General features: G+C 40.4%; 1 protein-coding gene across 1 annotated transcript in view; it reads right to left on the bottom strand.

Annotated features, from left to right (window-relative positions):
• lingo4b (leucine rich repeat and Ig domain containing 4b) overlaps window positions 1-18,488 on the bottom strand; it is a 31,005-nt gene extending 12,517 nt beyond the window's left edge. The window contains exon 1 of the mRNA XM_074683455.1: window positions 18,125-18,488. The gene's annotated coding sequence lies outside the window, so the exon portion shown is untranslated. The remainder of the gene's footprint in view (window positions 1-18,124) is intronic.
• Window positions 18,489-21,111: the final 2,623 nt, after the last annotated feature.

Here is a 21,111-nt window from a genome sequence, read left to right on the forward strand (position 1 = left end):
AAGTCTCCAGCCGGGGTGTGTGTTGCTTTTTTTATGAGCTTCTGGCACCTGCTGCAGTGTGACGGCCCCTGGGACCTCCTGCATGCAAGCAGCAAATATTAAAAGGTTTTCTGGCAGAGCAGCTGTCGGGAGCAGAGCTGGAAAACAAAGGACTCCCGGTCTTTCCCTTTGGGGTTGTCGGGGAAAGGGCCAGTAAACAGGATCATGTCAGGAGCCAAAACCAGGTCCAGCTAAATATTTGGGATGCTACAGAGAGAGCACAAACTTTTCCCAGAGTGAGTATCAGTTCCACAAACACAGGTTAAATAAAGTCTGTGTCATCAACACAAACTCATGAGACAAATATAAAAAAAAGAGACGCTGACATCAGCCGGACCGCCGCGCCAACACTCCACCGCTCATGCCTTTAGTTTGATGTCAACAAGTCAGCAGCTTCCAAAACAAAACAAAACCAACCAACGCCAACATTTCAGAGCCAGGACAAACTGAAAACACCACCAAGGTCAGACTTCTGTCCCCCCGACCAGCCCTCTGAGCAAGACGCTCGCTTCTGATTGGTTAAAAACAACTTCACTAACATGAGCAACACCTGAGGCTAAATAAACTCTTTAACATGATCTGCTTTATGAGGCTTTACACAGGTAAACCTGTTAGCTTCTATTAGCATCACACTGGTAAACACTTTGGATGAAACTGTCAGTTTGGATTAGCATCATTGTTGTAAACAATGTGGCCCGAACCATTAGCTTCCATTAGCATCGTGTAATGATTGTCGCTAAATTATCATCTTCCATTAGCAACTTAATGATATACAATATGAATAAAACATTTAGCTTTTATTAGCATCATATGATAAACAATGTTGCTAAAATGCAGATTTCAGTTAGCACAATGTTTGTAAACAAAGGGTCTAGAAGCATTAGCATTAAAACAGTAAATGGTGTGACTCAAACCATTAGCATCATGGTGGTTAAGAATGTGGCTAAAGCTGTTAGCTTCCACTAGCATTATATTGAATATGTTATGAAACTAAAGCTGTTACCTTTCATTAGTATTATAGAATCAAACAAAGTAGCTAAAACCACTAGCTTTACGTAGGTCTATAATTGGAAAGAAATACAAAATGTGGAAAAAAAAAAAAAAAAAATTACTTTAGCATTATACTTGTTAGCATTGCGTCTAAAACTGTTAGCTTCCATTGGAATCATAAGGGCAAACACTGTTACTAAAATGTTAAGTTCCAGTTTGCGTCATATGCAAACTGAAGAGGCTAAGATCAGTTTCATGATATCAGTTCACAATATGGCCTAAACCATTAGCATACCATAGGTAAACAAAGTAGCTGGAACCAGTAGTTCCTGTTAGCAGTCTGTTGGTAAATAATGTGGCTAAAACCATTGGCTTTCATTGGCATCATTAAAAAAAAGAATAGTGTGGCTAAAACTGTTAGCTTCTATCAAAATCATATTGGTGATTAATGTGGCTAAAACTTCAAATTTTGGTTTTGGTAAAAATTGCTGCAGAAAGCTTTCATAGCAACATTTTTTGTTATCTTTGCTAAAATCATTAGCGTCCATCAGCATCATTTTATGATTGTTGCTGAATCATCATCTTCCATTAGCATCAAAATGATATACAATATGGACAAAACTTTTAGCTTTAATTAGCATCATATGATAAAAAACGTTGCTAAAATGCAGATTTCAGTAAACACAATGTTGGTACACAATATGGCTTAAACTGTTAGTTTCATGTGGTAAACAAAGGGTCTAAAAGCATTAGCATGAAAACAGTAAATGATGCGACTCAAACCATTAGCATCATGAGGGTAAAGAATGTGGCTAAAACTTATAGCTTCCACTAGCATTTTTATTGATTATGTTATGAAATTAAAACTGTTACCTTTCATTAGTGTCATAAAATTGAACAAATTAGCTAAAACCATTAGCTTTATGTAGGTATATATTGGGAAAAAAAAATAAAATTTTGATAAAACAACAAGTTTCCTGTAGCATTATACTTGTTAGCATTGTGTCTAAAACTGTTAGCTTCCATTGGAATCATATGGGCAAACACTGTTGCTAAGATGTTAAGTTCCAGTTAGCATCATATGCTAAAGGAAGGGGCTAAAATCAGTTTCATGATATCAGTTCACAATATGGCCTAAACCATTAGCATACCATAGGTAAACAAAGTAGCTGGAACCAGTAGTTCCTGTTAGCAGTCTGTTGGTAAATAATGTGGCTAAAACCATTGGCTTTCATTGGCATCATTAAAAAAAAGAATAGTGTGGCTAAAACTGTTAGCTTCTATCAAAATCATATTGGTGATTAATGTGGCTAAAACTTCAAATTTTGGTTTTGGTAAAAATTGTTGCAGAAATCTTTCATAGCAACATTTTTTGTTATCTTTGCTAAAATCATTAGCGTCCATCAGCATCATTTTATGATTGTTGCTGAATCATCATCTTCCATTAGCATCAAAATGATATACAATATGGACAAAACTTTTAGCTTTAATTAGCATCATATGATAAAAAACGTTGCTAAAATGCAGATTTCAGTAAACACAATGTTGGTACACAATATGGCTTAAACTGTTAGTTTCATGTGGTAAACAAAGGGTCTAAAAGCATTAGCATGAAAACAGTAAATGATGCGACTCAAACCATTAGCATCATGAGGGTAAAGAATGTGGCTAAAACTTATAGCTTCCACTAGCATTTTTATTGATTATGTTATGAAATTAAAACTGTTACCTTTCATTAGTGTCATAAAATTGAACAAATTAGCTAAAACCATTAGCTTTATGTAGGTATATATTGGGAAAAAAAAATAAAATTTTGATAAAACAACAAGTTTCCTGTAGCATTATACTTGTTAGCATTGTGTCTAAAACTGTTAGCTTCCATTGGAATCATATGGGCAAACACTGTTGCTAAGATGTTAAGTTCCAGTTAGCATCATATGCTAAAGGAAGGGGCTAAAATCAGTTTCATGATATCAGTTCACAATATGGCCTAAACCATTAGCATACCATAGGTAAACAAAGTAGCTGGAACCAGTAGTTCCTGTTAGCAGTCTGTTGGTAAATAATGTGGCTAAAACCATTGGCTTTCATTGGCATCATTAAAAAAAAGAATAGTGTGGCTAAAACTGTTAGCTTCTATCAAAATCATATTGGTGATTAATGTGGCTAAAACTTCAAATTTTGGTTTTGGTAAAAATTGTTGCAGAAATCTTTCATAGCAACATTTTTTGTTATCTTTGCTAAAATCATTAGCGTCCATCAGCATCATTTTATGATTGTTGCTGAATCATCATCTTCCATTAGCATCAAAATGATATACAATATGGACAAAACTTTTAGCTTTAATTAGCATCATATGATAAAAAACGTTGCTAAAATGCAGATTTCAGTAAACACAATGTTGGTACACAATATGGCTTAAACTGTTAGTTTCATGTGGTAAACAAAGGGTCTAAAAGCATTAGCATGAAAACAGTAAATGATGCGACTCAAACCATTAGCATCATGAGGGTAAAGAATGTGGCTAAAACTTATAGCTTCCACTAGCATTTTTATTGATTATGTTATGAAATTAAAACTGTTACCTTTCATTAGTGTCATAAAATTGAACAAATTAGCTAAAACCATTAGCTTTATGTAGGTATATATTGGGAAAAAAAAATAAAATTTTGATAAAACAACAAGTTTCCTGTAGCATTATACTTGTTAGCATTGTGTCTAAAACTGTTAGCTTCCATTGGAATCATATGGGCAAACACTGTTGCTAAGATGTTAAGTTCCAGTTAGCATCATATGCTAAAGGAAGGGGCTAAAATCAGTTTCATGATATCAGTTCACAATATGGCCTAAACCATTAGCATACCATAGGTAAACAAAGTAGCTGGAACCAGTAGTTCCTGTTAGCAGTCTGTTGGTAAATAATGTGGCTAAAACCATTGGCTTTCATTGGCATCATTAAAAAAAAGAATAGTGTGGCTAAAACTGTTAGCTTCTATCAAAATCATATTGGTGATTAATGTGGCTAAAACTTCAAATTTTGGTTTTGGTAAAAATTGCTGCAGAAAGCTTTCATAGCAACATTTTTTGTTATCTTTGCTAAAATCATTAGCGTCCATCAGCATCATTTTATGATTGTTGCTGAATCATCATCTTCCATTAGCATCAAAATGATATACAATATGGACAAAACTTTTAGCTTTAATTAGCATCATATGATAAAAACCGTTGCTAAAATGCAGATTTCAGTAAACACAATGTTGGTTAACACCATGGCTCACTGTTAGTTTAATGTTGGTAAACAAAGGGTCTAAAAGCATTAGCATGAAAACAGTAAATGATGTGACTCAAACCATTAGCATCATGAGGGAAAAGAATGTGGCTAAAACTTCTAGCATCCACTAGCATTATATTGAATACGATATTAAACCAAGACTGTTAACTTTCATTAGTATCATAAAATTGAACATATTAGCTAAAACCATTAGCTTTATGTAGGCTTATATTAGAAAAAAATATAAAATGTGAATTAAAAAAACAAGTTTCTTGTAGCATTATACTTGTTAGCACTGTGTCTAAAACTGTTAGCTTCCATTAGAATCATATGGGCAAACGCTGCTAAAACGTTGCTAAAATGTGAAATTCAAGTTAGCGTCATATGCTAACTGAAGGGGCTAAAATCAGTTTAATGACATCATCTCACAATATGGCCTAAACCATTAGCATACCACAGGTAAACAAAGTAGCTGGAACCGGTAGTTCCTGTTAGCAGTCTGTTGGTAAATAATGTGGCTAAAACTGTTTAGCTTCCATTAAAATTATATTGGTAAATAATGTGGCTAAAATCTTTAATTTTGGTTTTGGTAAAAATTGTTACAAAAAGCTTTCATGGCAACGTGTTTTTTGTAATCTTTGCTAAAATTATTAGCTTCCATTAGCATCATATTGGTTAAAAATGTTGCTATATATGTTAGTTTTGGTTCATGTCATGAGGGGAAACAGTGTTACTAAATCTACTAGCTTCCATTAGCACATTATTGGTAAACAACTAGTTTAAACCAGTAGTGTTTGTTAGCATGTGTGGGTAAACGATGTTGCTAAACCCTGTAGCTAATGAAGAGGCTGCTGAGCGTATAACCGAACCCTGTACAGGTGAAAACTGAGCATCTGTTATCACGTAACCCTGCTTCTTGCTGGTACAGTATAATCTTCATGGAATTCACGTCCTCCTTATATAACATCAGCTCGTTATATAAACGTCCAGCGGACGGCGTGAAGGTCAAACAGGAAACAACTCGTTTTTTAGAGAGTGAGGGAAAAACTCGACGTATTCAACCTACGACCACGAAATGAAGGTTTGTGAGGCTGAGCGATGAGTTCAGCATGTGGGGGAGAGATAAAGAAACGTTTGTGTGTGTGTGTGTGTGTGTGTGTGTGTGTGTGTGTGACCATGAGCTTGCCTCCGTGACAAAAGGGATTATATTAATTGTTTCCCTCTGTGCCGAAACACTGGCACAGATTTATTTCATCTGGGTGTTGTGAGCGGTGACGCTCCTGCTGGAATCAGGCAGATTTTGTTTTCTGGAAAAGTGACCTCAGAAACATCCTTTTGTCTTTGAGCAGAAGTTTTAGTAGGAGGTGACCTCTTCCTGTTTAGGGCCTGAAAATAACCAAAGTGAGGGTTTGAAGTTCCAGTTTCTGGTTTGTAGTCTGTTTATGTTTACAGACTACAGTTTCAGGAGGCTTTGACTGCGTTTGTGTAAAAGAGCAGCATACTTCCTATTGGCTTATGATTAATTAGCATTTTTTCAGCTCTGTAAAGAGATATCAGCAGCTAACACGCTCCACTTCTATTAACACTTTAAGTTTCTTGTTGTACTTTGCTGAATCTAAACTTCCGGTGGAAAAACTTCAGTAACATCACCTGGAAAGTGATTAAGTGTGTGAGGCTGTAAGGACTCCCAACGGCGTACTCTCAGACTGGATAACACGTTGACGTAGTCTGAGTTTTGAAGCCCTATGTCAATGGCGGCCATATTGAAGAAGCTATACTCAACCTACTTTGAGTTAAACTTTAAAGTGATTCTCCAGGATGGAACAAGTTGGGTCCTATCACAAGGTTTAGGGCAGAAATGACCCCTACAGCAGTGTTTTTGTGCAGCAGAAGCCCAGAGCGCTCGCACCAAACACCCCCTCCCTGCTCCTCTGCAGGTTTCCTCTGCACTCAGACGGGGCCATATTTTACTTGACCAAATCACAAATAAACGGACTCCCACCAAAAAAACTCTGATATCAGTCTGACCGATATCAGATTTTTTGGGTGGGAGAGTGCTGCCCCCACAGTCTGAAGACATAACTGCATTTAAGGGGTGTCCAATTTGTAAGTCACAAAACAGCCCTTAACACTTGGTTTTGAGTGTCACTAAGAATGAGGGTTAAGGGAGGAACTGGAATTCACCCTTGGTCTCTGACAGGTAATCTGAGGATCCTCCAGACAACACTGCCCTCATCTGTTCAGGAGGGGTATTTCAGAGTGATGTGGACACATGGACAGAGACAAATGTTCCACTCATGAAAGAATCAGTTATTACGGCTTAATGTCCACAAAGACTGACGAACTGCACTTAAGGACGAGGCAAAGAAGAGGGCCTTTAGTCTCTCCACAGTCGGGTTAGCCGCGCCCTTATATGGGCAAAACGTTTAAGTTTAAAAACTCAAAATAAAACAAGTTATAAAAAATGTGTGTAATCAAAATGTTTTTGAATCAGGCTCTAAACTTGTTGTTTTTGCAGTAAAGATCTTTTTGTGTGTGTGTGTGTGTATTTATGTGATTCTGGTGCCTCTGCAGCAGCCTCAAGTGGTCACTCGAGGAACTGCAGCTTTTAACAATTTTGCAAAGGCTTCATTTTTGAAATAGGAAGTTGCTGCTTGAGTGTCACCCACACTTTTCCACTTCTCATGTCTCATTTTTCAGTCTTTTTACTATATTTTGAGGATGTCCGATGCGCTTAACGGTAATTATTTTGTTAAGATGCAAAAAAACTTAAAACAAGCGTCACTCAGACAACAACCCTACGAAAACCAGATGAAACGAAAACCAGATGAAAAGACACAAATTAACCTGCAGGCCCAACGACAAACATATTGTCTTTCTCTTCTTTTTCCATCACCAAGTTTTGCACCTCAGGGCCACCGTAGCTTACGCCAGCATTCATGGTTTGTGTGGTTTATTTGCTTGAAATGTAAGACTTATCCAACATGCTAAACCCTCAAAGTTTCCTCTCCTTGTTTCCTTGTTGCTCTAACCTCGTCTCCTCCATCACGGCCTTCTCCTCGGCTGAGCAGACGCTGATGAACCGAACATGAAAGGGTATCAGTGATTTACTCTGCCTGTGATGGAGAGGATCGCAGAACGAACAGAGAGAGGAGCAGATGCACTAAGTACCGACGTGTTTGTGACCCACTTCCACATCAGCTCGGTGTAAACACTCAGAGAGCCGGTCTGTGGTTCAGGCTGTAAGTCGTCCTCCTGACGAGGAGAGAGTTAACGCTCGCTGCCACGTCACCAAGTGCAGCGTCTGCAATATTAATAATAGCAGGATAAATGAGAGGGGGGAATTAGTCTCAGCGCAGAGCGATGTGATGTGACAAATTAGGTCGTCTCAGCTAACAGCCGCCATGCGTCGATCCCCCAACGCTCAGCAGAGGGGGCGGGGCTCAGGGAGGAGAGGACTCTGAATGTTGGTCCCTCTGATGGTCTCTGATCCAGGTCTGACCTGGTCCACCTTCAGACTGTGAACAGCTTCAGGGGACGTGGGGCAGGCACAGAGTGTGTGTGTGTGTGTGTGTGTGTGTGTGTGTGTGTGTGTGTGTGTGTGTGTGTGTGTGTGTGTGTGTGTGTGTGTGTGTGTGTGTGTGTGTGTGTGTGTGTGTGTGTGTGTGTGTGTGTGTGATGCTCAGTGTTTCCCTCCACCTGACGGAGCTTCAGGTGAGCAGATCTGGGTCTCTGTCAGACCCCCCTGAGGATCTGGTCTCTGGTCTTTAGACCAGCATGAACCCTCAGTGAGGCAGAGCCTTCCTCCTACAGACCGAGTCTGAGACGTTCCCACTTTGGGTTTTTCTTTTTTTTTTTTACTTTATGTGAAGTTCTGACTTTTTAGATCAACTGTTTATTTTTCTTCGTCTTTCTTTTGTTTTCCTTTTTTCTTGTCTTTCCTCATTACTGTATTTTTCTTTCTCCCTCCTTTTTAATTCTTTTTTTGTCTTCTTTTTTCCTCTTTTTAATTAATCCTTCCTGTCTTTATTCCTTTCTTTCCTGAAGTGTTCTTTTTCTTTCTTTTATTTTCTTTCCACCTTTTGTTTAAGTATTTAACCTTTCTTTCTTTTTGTTTTTTTCTATCTTTCTTTCTTTCTTTCTTTCTTTTATTCATTTTTTTTCTTTCTTTCCTTATTTTTGTTTCTTTTGTTTTTCTTTTCTTCATTTCTTTCTTTCTTCCTTCATTCTTTCATTCATTTTTTTTCTTTCTTTTTTCCTTTCATTCACTTTTTTTTTCTCTTTCTTTCTTTCATTAATTCTTTTTTTTATTTCTGTTTTCCCTCATTTGATTCTTTTGTTTTTCATTTTTCCTTTTTTTTCTTTTCCTTTTTTGGTGTATTTGTTTTTCCTGTTTTTCTTCCAGCCTTTTCCCTTTTTTCTTTTGTCTGTTTTTACTTTAATTCCTGTTTTGCTCTTTTTCCTTTTTCATGTTTTTTTTTTTTTTTTGTCATTTTTTCATTTTCTTTCCTGTTTCCTCTTTATCTTTCTTCCTTTTCTTTATTTCTCTCTCTCATTTCTGTTCATGGATCATACGTCACATTTTTTGGTAGATTTGTTTTTGTTGATAATTTTTCCTCTTCTGGATTTGTCTTTTATTTTTTTACTAACCTCCTTTCTTTGACTCTCTGTGTTTCCTCAGTCAGATCTGACGACAGTTTCTCTGTTTTTGACGACTCACCTTTTAATGAAAACTTTATTGATGTTCCCTCATGTGTACGATCTGGGGTGAAAGATCATTTTGTTTTATTGATTTTGTTTTTGTTTTTGTTTGTTTATGTAAACCACTGTTTGTTTTTTTATCGTTTTCTGAAAGGTGCTGAACAGATCAAACCTGATGGATTGATTTATTGATTTATTGATTTATTGATTATTCAGAGACCTGGATCATCAGATCTTCTGTCCACATGTCCAGAGCAGAGTGGGTCCATCAGAACCAAAGTTCTGCTGCTGTTTGGTTCTGACTCCTGCAGCCTGAGAGGAGGAGATCTCTGTTATTTTTGTTATTTCACAGAAAAGCGATCATCTCCATAATCTGCTCTCTCTGCTGCGCAGGTGGAGCTTTTCCTCTTGGCACACTCTCAGACCTGCTCCATAATCTGATGGGCTGATGCACAATCCCACCTGGTTTCCATCTGAGCCCGAGCCAACCGGATCCAGGTGGAGCCAACCGGAGCCGGAGCTGCTCTGAGCGTGTGTGGGAGGAGTCTGGCGGCTTCCTGTAGCTGGCAGGTCACGGGCCCCGCTCCCCACGCCGCTCCCAGGATCTCTGAGACGCCGCGTGATGTTTCTGAGACTTTAGCATCGCTCTGATTTCCTGATTATCCACGCCGTTACATCTGAACATTTTATTCTCTACAAAGACGCTCGAACACGACCTGAGGAGCCGCGTCAGACCTGCTGGTCTCGGGTCTTTAACCTGTTTTAAAACAGGATCAGCTGTTTTCAGAGATGGAAACGGTGATAATCTCAGTCTAATCTGACTTTTCTTTGGCCCAGAGAAATAAAAAGTTAAGGTTTCTTCTCTTTCAGGAAATAATTTGACCATAACCGCTCAGAGCTGGTGCTAACTGTTGACGTTCGTACAGAGCACCTCAGCCAATCAGGAGCCCTCGTCTCATCCTTCAACTTCCTGGTTACATAACTGTGACATCATCACATCAGTTAACTTCAGTTATTAATTATCTCCATCAGAGCTCTGTCAGGCCCGGGTCACCTCCTCAGAGACGTCTCCTCCTCCACCAGGACGGCGCCGCCTGCAGTGACCTTGGCTGAACGATGGAGCCGCTGAAAGCTGTAACGACAGAGACGGGTCTGACGGTGGCCAGTGAGGGTCAGTTTGGTTTGTCCAGGATCTGGATCACTTTTTAAAGTCACATTCTGCTTTTTTTCATGTGTGTTTTTCTTCTGGTTTTCCTCCAGGTGCGTCAGATAAACCTCGCTTCACGTGTCCTTAATCTGCTCAGGAAACTGCTGACAGATGGGAACCAATAGATCACCACCTACAGGAGATCAATCTTCATCAGCTTTACTGTGGACCACAGAGCTAAGAGACCACACACACACACAGAAACACACACACACACACGCTAACGGATGGACACGTAATCTATGGAGAGAGCTCAAACACGCCTCAGCGTTTGTTGATTTTCTCCATGAAGCGGTGAAGCTGCTCCTTTAGCTCCGCAGATTCCAGTCCCGTTAACCCTGACCTGTTCACGAGTTTCCCGCTCTTTTCCAACCACCTCAGGAAGTTTTCCTCCTCCATACCGTCTCCTATCACCTGTGTTACTCCTCCTTTGACAAGTTATTCCTCATGACATCACCAGGAACTTCCTGTGGTCCGTTCTTTGTCTGTTTCCTCCTCCAGCTGAAGATAGATTAAATCAGGCCAATGATGGATAGAGAAGAAAGTAAAAGTTATTGCAGCATACAGCCGGACCAGTAGGGGGCAGCAAAGCTTGGTTAAAGCTTGACTCGTCCACAAGGTCCACTCAGCCTCGCCCCCTCATGTGACCCTTTTCAAGTGGAAAATTTCAGAGACGCACGGATCAACAGGAAGCAAAACATCCTGTCATTTCTCTGACTCGTCACACTGAGATCACCGTGTTACCGTGGTAACCGTGTGATGAAAAACTCTTGGTGTCAAACTGTGGCCACACTCAGCAGAGAGGAGGAATTAGACAAAAAAATGTAAACATTGAAAACAACTTCTTCTGTTATAGTTTGGTGCTGTGGAAGGTGGATGTTTGCGCCCCCTGCAGGTCAGGAACAGACACTGCACAGTGTGTTAAATAATTTCCGTGCGTCACATTTGTTCAGAAAGTTTAATCCCGCCTTAAGACAGCGATGAAGGTCATTCAGCAAAGATGGCACCAGATTATTTTACGGTGCTGCTGATGGATCTGTTGATGTTTGTAGGAAACGAGCGCTATCGGCAAACAGGGCGCTGAGTGTAAAGCTACACACACTGTAAACAACATTTCTCCACGTTTAGCTCTGAAACATCAGCTTTTCTGCAGATTTAGAGAAATATCTGTGAAATATATTTGCCAAATGTTATGTTATATAAATGTTGATTGTTATTAATAAATGTTATAAATGAATGTCCTGATTCTAAAGATTTAGCTACGTCTCTAAACATTTAGTTTCATTACAAATATTTAGCTAGGACTAAATATTTATAAAATATTTATAAATATTTATAAAATATTTATAAGTATTTTTAAAATATTTATAAATATTTATAAAATATTTATAAATATGAATAAAATATTTATAAATATTTTGAAAATATTTATAAATATGAATAAAATATGTATAATTATCTATAAAATATTTATAAATATTTTGCAAAGATTTAAAAATACGAAGTTAAGATTTCAAATATTTTTCTAATATGCAAATTCACAGTACCACCTGCCTGGTAGTACCAAAATAAAAGTTCGAGGAAGTGATTTTGAGAAAGTTAAGCTCTAATTCTTCGATGTCAGCCACAGGATCTTCCACAGCGCCATCACAGGGTGTGTAACTTTACAATTGGCGCCCCATAGTGGCAAAGCCATTACTGATCCAAGCTGTTTCAGAGAGAAATGGCTTCAACAGACTAATCAGCGTTTAGAAGCAGCTGTGTTCAATCAGTGGCCCGTGGACCACATGCGGCCAAGTGATTGGATCTTGGGTCCAACGAGAAAAACATCTTTTGCTTAAACTGACGAATTCTTACAGAAATTCCAACATTATCACAAATATTGATGGAAACACCCGTTGTAACCTGGCTAATAACCCACGATGCATTGTGTCATTGAGCAGGTTAACATTAGCAGGTGAAAACAGCACGAATCTGTCAACCCTGCCGCCAAAAATCAGCGAGGAAATCATCAGTTTTATCCTGCGAGGACTGGAAAGTTTTTATTTATTTATTTTACCTCCAAGTCCAGAAACTAGAGATGAATCGATCCAACTTTTCTGGTCCTGAACTGATACCAGTGTTCAATAATAAGCTGCATGCTCTACTGTGGGATCAGACCGGTCATGTTTGAGTAAAAGACATATAAAATTACATATTAACATATTAAATTACTGAAGTTAATATTTGTTTAAACTATAAGTTTTTAAATGTTTAACAGCAGTTTGATTTAAAAAAAAAAAGCGTCAGAATTTACAGAAATGGCTGTTTGATTGTAGAGTTTTAGACCTTGTAGATTAAATCATAGTTTAGCCTTAGCGTCAAGTTTGGACCGATCCTTTACCACAGATACTTGAGCTTTGAGGGGCTGGATCGGTGCCGATACCGGATACCAAGATTGGATCAGTGCATCCTTACCAGAAACCGTTGTAGTGCTGAAAGATTTTAACGTCAGGTTTCTAATGAGGTGGCGGCCAAAATTCAGAGTTTGACTTTGTCCGACAGTAAAGCAGACTGGTACAGCTCAGGAAAGGACCACAGCAGCTTCAGTTTGCTTTGGCTGAGCTCGTCTAAAAATACGTCCCAACCAAAGTTTTTATTGAACCCAAAACTTCTGGAAAGCCCAATGAAGTGGTGTTTCTTGGGTTAGATCCTTTTCCCCAGAGTAAACTTTGATCCTGGTTCCTGTGGTGGATAAACACGCGGTTCCTCCAGGACCGTCCCTCATCCAGAGCTCAGTCTGTTCCCAGAGTCTTCGCTAACTGTGGGCACAAACAGGACGATAAGAGAAGTCATAAATTCAGACTCAGATCTGCTCCCCGCGTCTCCCAGAGCTCTTCAATTATTGATGTTTGTACAAATCTTCAGGCGGATCGCTCGGCCGCGGACACGCTTTCATAACTCCTGCGAAGAAACCAGAGGACGAACTGTGTGTGACGTAGATCAGCTCCTGTCAGACAGGACGCCGCACAAAGAGACGGACACAACGAGCTGGAAAGGACACACGCATCTGAGAGGAGGAAACTCAGCACGAAGAAAAGACGCCGCATGAAAGGGCGGCGTAATGGAAAGATGGCTCTTTTAAGGCCAAACAACAGAAGTGCTCTGCAGACAGACGGAGCCCGGGGCCGCCGGCATTCAGCTCCACATTTAGCTCCACATTCAGCTCCACATTCAGGCCCTGCAACATTTCTCCAGCAGCAGGAACATCTGATCTTTTCTTTTCATCCACAGAAAGAAAAGACGGCGTGGCCTCGGGAGTGTTTGTGTACTCTGGGTCCAGAGAAACTCTGCGTCACACAAAAACGACTTCAGCTCGCAAAACCTCCGACAGCGCCTCACGTCAGGGCCAGGAAACCAAACAGAGCTGCTCTGAAGAGACAGAGGACTCACTCCTCCTCAGAAACACAGGACGAGCTCTGAGTCTGTCCGAGGGCTGATCTCAGGCCGGAACACGCCGTGTGCTCGCCATGTGCTCGCCGTGTGTTCCTCCCGCTGTTAGGAGGATATTAATGCTGCGGTTGGAGAGAAATCAAACTGCAGTGGAGTCCTCTGCCAGTTCCTCATTTCTGCTAATGGGACGATAAATATGCAGCAGCACTCTGCGTTTTGAAGACGAATATTTTGGAAACAATATCCACGGGCTGAGTCAAAAACTTTTACCACTCAGAAACATTTACACATGAAGCAGAAACAAAGCTGTGAGAGGAAGTCTGACCTTTACACAGCGAGAAACCTGAGGTCACACACACAGATCTGTCCGTCAGCTCATCAAACAAAGGAGCTCGCTCAGCGGATTCAGAAACAAAGCTGCTCATTCAAGCTTCATGTAAAACTTTATGCAAGCGGCACATCAGAAACACCTCCTCCACAGTCGCCATGTTTGTTTTTGAGTTTGTTGTTGTCATAAAGTTTTGACTCTGCCCCCTGGTGGATGTATCGGTTAACAGCACTGCTAACAATAAGGACGCAAAGAAGTATGAGAGCAGTGAGGGTAATATGGTTTGAAAAGGACGGAGACATTTTGGAAAAATGGGCCTTTAATACAATTCACAGATTTTAGGCCGTTTAGTGAGCTCACGTAGAAACACGGAGGGTACGTCACTTTAAGGGATGGGAACCGTTTCACTTGGAGATGAATGAAATAATGAACATTTCCAAGAACGACAGTTAGGGCTGATACCAAACGTCACTCTTTCCTCTTCATCCTCTGTGTCACCAAGGGGGAAGGGGTTGAAAAGTCATCTCTTGACACCAATCGATTCCCGCTCATCCCTCTTTGTCGTGGTCAGAGCGACTGTTTCTTCTTCCAAAGCGAACACATTTTAACAAAGCGATGATAAACTGACGTCAGATCAGGGCGACACATTCACAGCAAACAGACTTCACCACCATGGACGGGATTACATGAGAGATGAGACAGCTAAGCTATGGAAGCTAACGCTAAGCTAACCTTACAGTATACAGAAGCTATATTATGTTGCTTCTGTATACTGTAATGTTAGCTTAAGGATATAATAATAATGCATCCTGGAAAAAACATGTTTTGTTGGCATTCAGGGAACTTCAGTTCTTTGCTAAGTATTTCAGGATTAAACCTTCAGGAGACTTAAGCATTAAACCAATGTGTTAGCTCAGCTTTTGTTAGCTAATGAGCAGTAATAAATGAAAGTTTACAAAGTTTGGCCGACTGTGGATTAGTGGTGGAGAGGTCGTCTCTCAACAGGAAGGCCAGGTAGTGTTTTCTTTTATCGTTCTTCCCAAGTGAACACAGAGCACCAATCAGAAACAACCAATCCCATGAAGCGACCACTAAATTTGTTGCTATGTTTGATGAATCCTGATAAAAGTCTGAACAAAGAAGAGTATGTTAAAAAAGAAGATCTCACTTCTTTCATTTCATACAAGACACATCAGTACCACAGTGGGTAAAGGTGCTCATGGGAAATGTAGTCCTTGACACAGAAACCACATCATAAAAACTCCTTACTGTGCCTTTAAAGTCCACAGTTCTCCTATAAAACAGAGAGTGCTGCTGCTGTACGAGGCCCTGAGGAGCTGGTGGTTTGGTGCATTGCTCAGGGGCACCTTGGCAGTGCCCTGAAAATGAACACCTCCAGCTACCATTCAGTTTTAAGACTTGGCCTGTGATGTCAGGACTTGAACCGATGACCCTGTATTTCCAAAGTAACGCCGCCCAAACCTGTAAACCCAGACCTGCAAACTCAAACCTGCAAACCCAAACCTGCAAACCCAAACCTTCAAACCCAAACCCTGTAAACCCAAACCCGCAAACCCAAACCTGCAAACCCTGGAAACCCAAACCCGCAAACCCAAACCTTCAAACCCAAACCCTGCGTACCCAAACCCAAACCTGCAAACCCAAACCTTCAAACCCAAACCCTGCAAACCCAAACCCGCAAACCCAAACCTGCAAACCCAAACCTGCAAACCAAAACCTGCAAACCCAAACCCAAACCTGCAAACCCAAACCCAAACCTGCAAACCCAAACCCTGCAAACCCGAACCCGCAAACCCAAACCTGCAAACCCAAACCTGCAAACCCAAACCCAAACCTGCAAACCCAAACCCAAACCTGCAAACCCAAACCCTGCAAACCCAAACCCCGCAAACCCAAACCTGCAAACCCAAACCTGCAAACCCAAACCCAAACCTGCAAACCCAAACCCTGCAAACCCAAACCCCGCAAACCCAAACCTGCAAACCCAAACCTGCAAACCCAAACCCAAACCTGCAAACCCAAACCCTGCAAACCCAAACCCCGCAAACCCAAACCTGCAAACCCAAACCTGCAAACCCAAACCCAAACCTGCAAACCCAAACCCTGCAAACCCAAACCTGCAAACCCAAACCTGCAAACCCAAACCTGCAAACCCAAACCCAAACCCGCAAACCCAAACCTGCAAACCCAAACCTGCAAACCCAAACCCTGCAAACCCAAACCTTCAAACCATGTAAACCCAAACCCTGCAAACCCAAACCTTCAAACCCTGTAAACCCAAACCTGCAAACACAAACCTGGAAAACTAAACCCTGCATACTCGAGCCCCCAAACCCAAATCCTACGAACCCAAACCCAAACCTGCAAACCTGCAAACCCAAACCCTACAAACCCAAACCCCGCACATCCAAACCTGCAAACCCAAACCCTGAAAACCCAAACCCACAAACCCAAACCCTGCAAACCCAAACCTGCGAACCCAAACCCTGCAAACCTAAACCCTACAAACACAAACCCAAACCCTGCAAACCCAGACCAGCAAACCCAAACCTGCAGTGCAGAGACAGAGAACTCTGATTCCTCGGTGCATGGGGACAGGGCCAAGAAAGCAGAGACAGACTTGTCATATACTTGTGTTCTGCCTGAGGCGATCAATTGAGGTCTGGAGCAGCCGCCCAATATAACAGTGCAGATAAATCATCCTCTAACAAGGAGCCTGACACACTTTCCGTGCATGAAACGCCCTCTGATTAAATTGCCTATTTGGCAGATTCCCAAGCGTCAAATCCTTGGTTCTCCCTGGATGGCGATCTGCTCCTCCTGAGCCACAGGAGCTGACGTGATGTGTGTGTGTCCTCGTTCTGACAGGAGGAGCAAGGACAGTTTTCACCTCTGAGCCCGCGCTCACATCCTGATCTCAGCGGACAGCAGGTGAGATTATAATCTAATCCAACTCTGCTGGAAAATCAAGTGTTGACAGAATAAAGTTTCATCAGTTACTGTGAGAGTGAAACTAAAACCAGAGTCCCGGGGGGGAAATGAAGCTGCAGTTAGGAGTCTGTAATCCTGCAGAGGAGCCGTTAAAACAGCCGGCGCCGCTCCTTTTTAGGTTTTTGGAACAACACACCCTGAGGATTACTGCTCACATGAGGCCAGAGAAGCTCCCAAAACATCAACAACAACATAAAACACCAGAATGACACCAACAGCAAGCTGCTGAGCTGAATATTAACACGGTGGGGGCTTTTTTTTTCCAGGTTTATGGAGACAGACAGCTCGGGATATTATCAATATAGGTCAGTGTTAACTCACAGAGGGAGCAGACACAACAAAACGAGTGATATCACCGCAGAGAGACTTAATCTGCTCTGATGGAAAGACAAAAAACACAACTTAACTCTAGTTTCCACTTTTAAAAGCTGAGAAAATGATCAAAATGTGACTCAGAGTTGGAAAAAAGCAGCGAAAAGTGACAAACGGAGCAACTACAACTCATCAAAAAGTCATTTCTAAGAGTTTTTCATCAAATCTACCTCCTCTGGTGGATTTAACAAGAGTTTGTTGGAATAATCAAACTCTATAAGAATCACGTGACCCACTTTTGAAAACACAGGCTGAGGAAATTAAAGCAGGAGTCCATCAAACGCTGCGTAAAACCGCTTGGCACACTTTACGCACCAGTGGGAACAATTGGGGATTATCGTAGTGGCTTAGTGAAAACGGATGAGATGCATTAAAAACATAAAATCACTCACGAGTCGTTTTTTGGTTTGTTTCCACAGAAAAACAATCAAACGTTCAAAGACAGAAGAGATGAGAGTAAATGAGTCATGACGGAGCATCAAACAGCTTCTGATGAACACGGCGGCATGAGGAGGAAGATTTCATCAGTGTGTGTGTGTTTGTAAACCGAATGAGGAGGTGAAGGCGTTAAAATGAGGAGGTGAAGGTGTTAAAATGAGGAGGTGAAGGCGTTAAAATGAGGAGGTGAAGGTGTTAAAATGAGGAGGTGAAGGCGTTAAAATGAGGAGGTGAAGGTGTTAAAATGAGGAGGTGAAGGCGTTAAAATGAGGAGGTGAAGGTGTTAAAATGAGGAGGATCCTTCAGGAGATTCGGTGAAAACAGAAAAACTCACCAGCTTCAGTGAAGGGAAACTTCCGCCTCTCTGTCGCTCCTCGTCCGTCTCCAGCAGAGAAACCCGCTCATCTCTCCCCGGATCACTTTCCCTCTCCTTCCTCCTCCTCCTCCTCTTCCTCCTCTCCCTGCCTTCAAACTGACTCCTCCAACATCTGCCTCCGCAGAGTCGCGCAGCGCGCTTCGCCCTCCTCCTTCATGAGTTTCTCTTTACGGCAGCGGAGCACCCCGGGGACTGAGGAGGTGCCTGCGATGACTGAGGTCGCCTCTGTGCGTTTCTCTGCGCAGCTGAAGCTCAAACTGAAACTGAAGCTGCTGCTGCTGCTCTGATCCGCTGATGCTGCGCTCTCCGCGTCCCCATCCCTCCGCTCCGCTCCGCTGGGACAAACACTCTCTCAGGTCTGAGGCTGGATCCGCGCCATGTGTGGAGCTTAAATCCTCTTGTTATGAGGATGTAACGGAAAGGGGTCCGTCACAGACCTGATGGACGCGGATTACTCCGTTACCAGACCCAAGAAATACCACACAGTCAAAGAATCCTGATGTTTCTCACCTTCAAAATGTTTCATCACTGAGTCAATGCTTTCACTTAAAACAGACACAAGTGAAAAGATTTTATCAAAGTAACCAGTAATCTGCAAAATCTGATTAAAACCGCAGCAAAAAAAATAAAATAAAGTTTAGAAAACAGAGGATAAAGTTACAAAACCTAAACAAAAAAATTTAATTTATTGGATTACCATCAGAAAAACAGTTAATCTACAAGATTAGAGACAAAAAATTGATAAAGATTAAAAAAAAAAAAAAAAAAAAAAAGACTCATATACAGCAGTGTTTCTCAAATTGTGGTCCGCAGACCACTAGTGGTCCACAAGCGCCCCCTAGTGGTCCGCAAAGACCGTGAGGAAATTCTGTTGTTTTGTTTTTTTTAAATGGAAAATTCAAGAAAAAAAATGGGGTGGGGGTGTGAGTTGTTTGGCTACTATGCAAATTGGTAAAATCTACAAAAATTAGTTAATTAAAGCGTTGAGTAATTTAATTATAATTAAAGTACTTAAGTATTTAAATACTGGAAATTTTAAGTATTTTGGAATATTGTGTCAGTAATGTAGTTATACTCAAATTTTCAGGTCCAATTTCTCCATCATTCTAAAACAAACAAAAAAAACACAAACAAACAAAAAATGAAAAACAAACAACAAAACAAACAAAAACAAAAAAAAGAAAAAAAAAGAAAAACAACAACAAACAAACAAAAACAACAAACGAAAAACAAACAAAAAAAATAAAAAAAACAACAAACAAAAAACAAACAAAAACAAAAAAGAAAAAAGAAAAGCAAACAAAAACAAAAAACTAAGAACAAACAAAAAACGAAAAACAATCAAAAAAACAAAAAACAAAAAAACAAAAAAAAAACAAACAATGAGGGACTAAGTGCACTTTTTTTTACTCTAGTCTTTGTCATTTTGAAAAAAAATTGTTCTTAATAAAAAGAATTGAAGAAATGAAATGTATGACTTTATTCTAAAAAATAATTGTCACATAATCCATTTTCAAAATCATCGTTAGTTGCAGCCCTCGCAAGTTGTAACATGTACAGTTTGAGTCTATAGCACATCAGTTTGTTCTCTGGTGTTGTTCTGGGACTATTTAGCTCGTGGTGATCTGCAAGAGGGGGATAAGTGGTCCTTGGTCTGAAAAAAAAGAGAAACACCGATATACAGCATCAAAAATAAAGTTGAAATGTTTGAGATTAATGTTAAAAAAAGGTCTTAATGTATGGAATTAAAGTCAGAAAAGTGGTTATTTTGTGAGATAATCCAGATTATAATCCAGAAGTTTCTCTGTGTCCGTGGTGTTTTGCTGCAGAGACTCAGAAGTTTTCGTTGAAGCAGAATTTTTGGCAGAACTTTCCTTTAATGAGGATTTCTGTTTCATGCTCAGACTTTCATCTTATCTCCACTCTCTCTGTTTTTAATGAGATCCCAGCCAACGACCTTCCTGCTCAGATCTGAGGACGTTTACAGGCCGTTTGATCACCGAGCCGCTCCTCTCCCCAAACCTGAAGGAGTGATGACCCCAGCTCTGAAACAGGGACTGAGCTGCACTTTCTCAGCTCTCACATGGGTTTACAGTTTAAGTTTTACAGTCACTCAGAGACTTTTTACATCTGTCAGAGAACGCCCGGCCCACATCCACACGCAGAAGTGACAACAGACAGCTACAGAAACAATAATCACAACAAATAGTAACGTTTCCTTCAGGAGCTTTTTGAGGCGTTCAGAGACTCAGACCAGGAGAAATGCTCAGTTTGGAGTCTGAAAATTTTCTCGAGTCTACGGCCCTAAACGGTCTGAACACGAACAAACAAACAAACCGTAGCCCAGCCTTTGTGATAAACCTTCCGCTGATTCTTATTAAATTGTCCGAGCTCAAGATGAGCCCAATTACCAACAATTTATAAGTCATTAACGTACAAGATCAAATCAAAAGAGTTGGATTATGAGATTACATCAGAAAAGTTGTAATCCACAAGTCTGAAGTTGTAAAAGTTGTTATACAAGAGATTCAAGTAAAAATAATTTCATGATAAAGGAGCAATGTGTCGTCTTTAATGTATTAGATAAAGTTGAAAAAAGTCTCATTATGAGATTAAAATCAGCTACAAGTCGTAATCTATGATACTGACGTAGGAAAAATTAAAGTGTCAACAACTGAAGTCTGAAAAACAACAGAACAACAAAGATTTGACAAAAAAAAGATTTAATGTGTGAGATTAAGGTCATATACAGAGAAAAAGGTACAAAATGAAGTTAAAAAAGTTGAGATTTCCAAGATTAAAGTCAAAACCAGTCATAATCTAAAAAATGTCAATCAGAAAAAGTTGTCATACGTCAGATTAAAGTCAAAGTAATCTCCTAAACTACGAGATTAAAGAGATTATGATCAAGAGTCAGGCAGGTCCACAGCAGTGAGTCGTCTAAA

Source organism: Halichoeres trimaculatus, unplaced genomic scaffold, assembly GCF_033239565.1.
Source record: "Halichoeres trimaculatus isolate MK-OKI-2021-1 unplaced genomic scaffold, fHalTri1.1 fHalTri1_scaffold_12, whole genome shotgun sequence".
Taxonomy (NCBI): Eukaryota; Metazoa; Chordata; class Actinopteri; order Labriformes; family Labridae; genus Halichoeres; species Halichoeres trimaculatus.